Here is a 6269-nt window from a genome sequence, read left to right as displayed (position 1 = left end):
ATTTTCAAATATTTAGTACTTTTACTTTTGGTACTTTAAGTACATTTTGATGCCAATACTTTTGTACTTTTACTCAAGTAATTTTTATATTTTGTACTTTTACTTGTAACAGAGTATTTTTATATTGCAGTATTGGTACTTTTACTTAAGTAAAGAATTTGAGTACTTTTTCCACCACTGCTAGTAGGCCTACATTTACTCAAGTAGTGCAATTTTGAGGTACTTTTAATTTATTTGAATATTTCCATTTTTCTATATTATATTATATGTAAGGGATACTCGCAACGCTGGTAGCATATATTAATATTATAACTCTATGGCTGGTAGTCGGTCATTATTCAGAAATAAACACACGCTGAATTCAGTGCTTGACCAATCAGAATCAAGCATTCAACCAAGCCGCGTAATCAAAAAAATATAATTTATACTTCTACTCCACTAGGCCTATCTCAGAGGCAAATGCTGTAGTTTTTACTATAAACATTTATTTGAAAACTTAAACTTTATGACGAAACATAAATTAACCAATTAAGCCCTTATGGGCCTACTTAGTCGATAGGCGATCTACAAGCTCATAATGCTTTTCCCAGATTGCGAGCATCTAGATCTGCTATTTTCGAAAAATGTTTGACAAATGTTGGAAAATGTGATTTACCTACTTTCTTTTACTTTGGTATTCTACGTATATTTTCATGCCATTACTTTTGTAGCCCACTGTTACTCCAGTCAAATTTTGAATAAAGGCTTTTTACTTGTAACTTAAGAGTATTTTTATAATGGCATTTCTACTTTTATTTTAATAATAATACAAAATCTGAGTATTATTTCCACCACTGATCGATACATCTATGGTTAGATCTCTGGGACAGGCTAAATCCCATATCCCAGACCCAGAGGGACGGTGGCGCTGTGATTCATTGGATAGTAGTTGTTTGTCAGTCAGCCAACCGCTGACACGAGGAGACTACATTTGTCAATGTCTAGATTTGATCAATTATAATTTTTTGTAAAAGAGAAAAAAATGAAGATACATTATATTAAGTCCTGTGCCATTTCATTTGCTGCTTTCCCCCAGACATGCTGTCTCAGCAGCATGGATATTTACTAAAGGAGAGTTGTATTGATTGATAGATATGTTTGATCTATGTGCAAATGTCCCAATATAGCAAAAAAAAAAACAAGCCCAGCAACAAAAAGCTTATCATTGATCTGCTATTCAGTGTTATACTACAGTGACTAATTGGCTTATCTAGTTATTGTACAATTTACAGCTACATGTGTGTATGCACATACACTGGGTGTCCATTTAATTTAGTGTACAATTTGACCTATGACTGGGTTAACTATGCTCAGAACAGTGCAGCAAACACCCAGTGGTGGGCAAAGGATAGGCTATGCTCAAGTACTCAAGTATTCAAAAATACAAATTACGAAGTAAATGGTCTGTCAATGCATTAGTGTATTGAAATGTAGAACATTTCCCCCAAAATGTAAAAAAAATAAAATTAAAATACGTTTTCAGACATTTTTTAAAATACTTTTCCAGACATTTCCAAAAAAAAATTAGTATTTTTGCTTTGGTACTGTAGGCCTAAGTATATTCTGATGCCAATACTTTTGTACTTTTATTCAAGTAGAAATGTGAATCCAGACCTTTTATTGCTACTTTTACTTTAAAAAAAATTACCTTTCTGATATATTTTTATGAGTTGTCTCTGTTTGTTAACTATACGCCCTGTAGCTTGAATCATGAGCAGGTATTACTCAATCTTGACAGCTACTCAGAGGATTAGTTTGTGGTTTATTAAATCAAGTCATACCGTTCTTAGTATTTGTCTTACTATACAAGCTTCAGGGTTGGGACAGAAGTGGGTTGTCATTAAGAACCACACCTTATCTTGACAAATAAGAGACATGAAAAAGATTTCCAAAAAATCAATCATAGCATCAGACGATTCTTTATTGTAGTGAACTTAATGTGAGGATTACATAACTGTACAGAGAAAAAAGCTAATAATAATGTATTGACTGTAGAATAGAATAGAATAGAAAGTGATATTGGTCCCAAAAAAATCAACAAATATACAGTAAATTCCTATTCATTTTAATTTGAGAGTGTAATAATCAATGGCCCCCTTGTGGGTCTCTAATTTCAGAGTTAAATTAACACCAGTCAACGGAGTCCCTCAGAGTCCCTTAGAGCTCTGCACTAGTAGTGACTTTTCTGTTTTCACTCGGCTCCACATTAAATATCTTCGCTGAAAATAGCCGATCTGCTGTTTTCTGCTAAACGTTTCCCACTGAAAACTCTGCAGGAAGCTAGCCGTCTCTAAGAGGGTGTGTGTGTGTGTGTGCGTGCGTGCGTGCGTGCGTGCGTGTGTGTGTGTGTGTGTGTGTGCGCGTGTGTGTGCGTGTCACGACTGATGTCATAGGGCATAGGCTATAGTCGCATGAAGAACGAGATCCACAAATTTGGAGCCATGCCTTTCTATGTGAATCTTAGAGATTTGCATCATTTCCTAGTTTTAGGTTTATTTCCCTTTTATGGATAAAAAAAATCCCAAACTATATTTTGACAGAACTCATTGAGTGCCATTAACGTGTTTCACGTGTTTTACCGCTATGGCGCAACGTGCCAATGGCGTGTTTGACGTGTTTTTGAAAAAATAGTAAAAAGAAAACATGTTCAGAACCCAAGATATCATTATCTGAAGATTTGCAGCTCTATCCACTCCTTGTTTAACTTAGAACTGAAAAAGGCTGTATCTCGCTTCCTAAGCACTTTTTTTTACTTTGAAAAAAAACTCTGGCACTGGGACAACATCATTCTGAAATAATTCTGGCAATTCCGGCACTCAATGAGTTAATTCAGTCACATAAATGTAGCATCAGTTTTTACAAGGTTGATGTAAGGCAGCAACTACCAAAGAAAGTTGTCACTCACGTAGATGCTTTAGCACAGTGACTGTAAACGTTTTTAATTTCAATTACCCCAATTGATATACATTAGACCCCCATTTGATATGATTTTTATCTAAGCTATCACCCAATCCACACCATAAAATGTAGATTGTAGAATACAGGTCCATTTGGTGTTCTTTGTACACTGGCAGTTGCAGACCCGTAAGGGCCCTGTTCGATAGCAGTTTATGTTCGATAGCAGTCTGTTGCTGGTTAATATATAAACACTTGTACACTGCAATACCAGTCAGAGTATTTAGGACCAGACGGGTAGAGGTAGATTAAATTCTTTAATATATTCATTTCACTGTATGGAAGAAGATGGAATGATGGAATATAACTCAATGTATACGAATGTCAAATAAAACATTAAACAGGAAAACTAAACTACTAAACAAGTGGAAACTGCAATGGTATTTAATAAACAGTTCACTCATGCCAGCATATACTCAAACAATAACACTTTGGAGTAACTGCCTTTTGAAGGCCTGCTGCCATGGCCCATTAGGTGCAGGTGTACATTAAGAGCCCAGTGTGTCACATGTTCGCATTGGCTCACAACCCCCTACTTGTTTATTTGAGAAGCTCCTCATGAGTTCATTTGTTTACACTTAATCACAAAAATGCACTGCAACAGCAAACCTTTCACAATCTGAATGCTGCGTCCACATTTTTGTAAACGATAACATCACAACAAGTGATGTGAGCAACGTTCACAAGAAGACAAACACTGATCAGCACATGACATCAGTCCAAGTGGGTCATAGGGTCAGATAGTGTGGTTGCTTGTGTAGTTAATTGATTATCATCACCAACATAAATAACTACTTTCGTAAGAAATATGTCCAGTGGTGCTACCATGCAGAAATGCAAGGCTCCAATAGAGAAGATGAAATAACGACAACACCCTCTGGTTTGATTACCAGGCACTGTATTGTAGCTGTGAACTCCGCCAGGCCGAAGGCGTGGCCGAGACTATGTTTTGCACCCTGTCCGTCAGTCCATGTGTGTGTGTGTGTGTGTGTGTGTGTGTGTGTGTGTGTGTGTGTATGTCCGTCTGTCTGTCCGTTCGTCTGTGGACAGCAGTCTCCGGCACCGTTGGCCCAATCAACGTGAAACTTTGTATGCACAATCCCTAGAGGCCAAGGGAAAAACCTCTGCCCTGCATTTTTCATATCAGCCTGTTATAGCGCCACCAGAAGGCAGATTTTTGCAAACATATATTACTCCTACAGATTTTGTCCAAACATCACACAAATCGGTACACGTTATCTCTATACTCATGTGATCAACGTAGATCTGTCAGATCTTTCATATTCCATCCTGTTTGGCTAAGATTGGTATGTAAAGTTTGCAGGAGTGAGTGGTGATCATAAATGTCTTACCAGGGTTTGTGTTTTAATCATTTAATCACTGTTCCTTTACTCAGTTACCATTACTCATAGCTATGCCATTACAGATTTTCTGCACTGGTTATGGGAATCACTACACCCAAGTGAATCAGTGTGGAGAGACATGACACTAATAAGCTTACTCAGCGAGAAGTATGTCATATTACTGAAAGCATAATTTCATAATAATTAGGGCAGGTTGAATCACATCACTGTTTATGATGTGATATGAAATTGAACTCTGACAGATAAGTGAGGGAAAGTCTACTGAGGTAAGCGTCCCATTACCATGTGTTAGGTTATGCTGCTATGTTAGGTCGCACCATGTCATGTTACAGTCATCTCTAATGTGCTTCCTTTTTAAAGCAACCTGACTGACCCTGGCTCCACAATAAAGGCCAACTCACGATTCCATTTTAACCACCTCACGAAGACCCTTCCTGTCATCAGGTATAACAGCTTCATATGTAGACGGGGTTGTCAGAGGTAAAATGGGGATTCAGTTACAATTTGGCTTAACAGTTTCAGTTCAATGGGTCAAGCACGGCAGAAACAGGGTCTGGGATTTCATTCCCATTGGAAACACCCCTACCAAGAATGCATGCATGCAATGTAATGTCCTGTAAGGTGCTACTTTGTGTAATAATTTTGTATTTTGTCGTCATATTATCGTAATATGTAAATGTGAATTTAAATGTAGTTACACATTATACAGAGGTGTCGCTCACTGAAAATACACATGACGTCATGTTTTTACAGCATGGCTCTGCAGGAGTTAAGCCATCTATAAGACACTCTGTCTGTCTGTCTTCATGGCTGTGGTTAATCTCGCAATTTCTAGACCAATCAGTGCCAAGTTTCTTGTGCACACTGCCAGAAGGCGTTAGGACCACTTGTCTTAACACCCATAATGCCTTTCATATTCTTTTAAATATTTAACATTAATGTTATAATGGATAGAAGTCAAAGGGGCTATGATCGGGCTGAAACCTTGCCATATTTGGAGTCATACGTCATAGATAATATGCCATAGATTTTTTTTTGTGTTGCACTATGCGTTGTAGATCTGCTATTTTCGCCGAATGTTCGCCTGTTATGACATGCCCAGAATAGGACAGCAGCTAGGGTTCATGTGGTTACTTCTCCCCAGTAGAAACCGGTCATGTTCCCTTCTGACAGCCCAGTCAGACAAATCATGTTCCCTTCTGACCGCCCAGTCAGACAAATTAACCTATCTGTCATGTCACTGGAAGTGGGCTCGCCTCATGTCATCCTTCAACATACAAAGAAGAAAGCCCCCCAGACCTTAATGAGTACAGTGTACAGTATTGTACATGGTCATGGTGTGAGGTGTGTCAGTGGAGCTTGGGTTTCAGTTGGCTTAAAGTTGAAGCAGATGGAGAGCGAGGAAGGAGCCAGGAGTGTGTGGTTGTCACCATCAGGACAGCAGACATCTCACTCTCCCACACACACATACTGTATATCCTAACGCACATAATGCCTAATCCAGTGGTTCTCAACCTGTGGGCTGGGGCCCACTGGTGGGCAAGTGGGCCTACAAAGTGGGCCTACAATTGGCAAAATATTTTAACATTAGTATAAAAAAGAAGAAAAAAGCCATGGTATTTTTTCTTTAAAACCTTGAAAAGTGATTTTTCATTTTGATACCGCGCTAAATAGGAACTCTGATTGATTGATCATAATATGCTCTGAATATGCACGTGGCCCACCCATCTGACCACTTGGGTGGGCCACGAACACGTTCAAGATTTTGAAGTGGACCCTGATCCAGAAAAGGCTGAGAACCTGACTGTCCTAACGCCTAAAGCCCATAACGCCTAATCTGTATCTCCACTGGCCGAGTGGCCGTTCTGTCATCTCCCTCATTCGCGTCTGATCCACTGTGTATTAGCCGGA

Source organism: Gymnoscopelus braueri, assembly GCF_963280865.1.
Source record: "Gymnoscopelus braueri genome assembly, chromosome: 23".
In the NCBI taxonomy this organism is placed as follows: Eukaryota; Metazoa; Chordata; class Actinopteri; order Myctophiformes; family Myctophidae; genus Gymnoscopelus; species Gymnoscopelus braueri.
The sequence above is the reverse complement of the archived record's forward strand: the minus strand, read 5'-3'. Positions refer to the sequence as shown.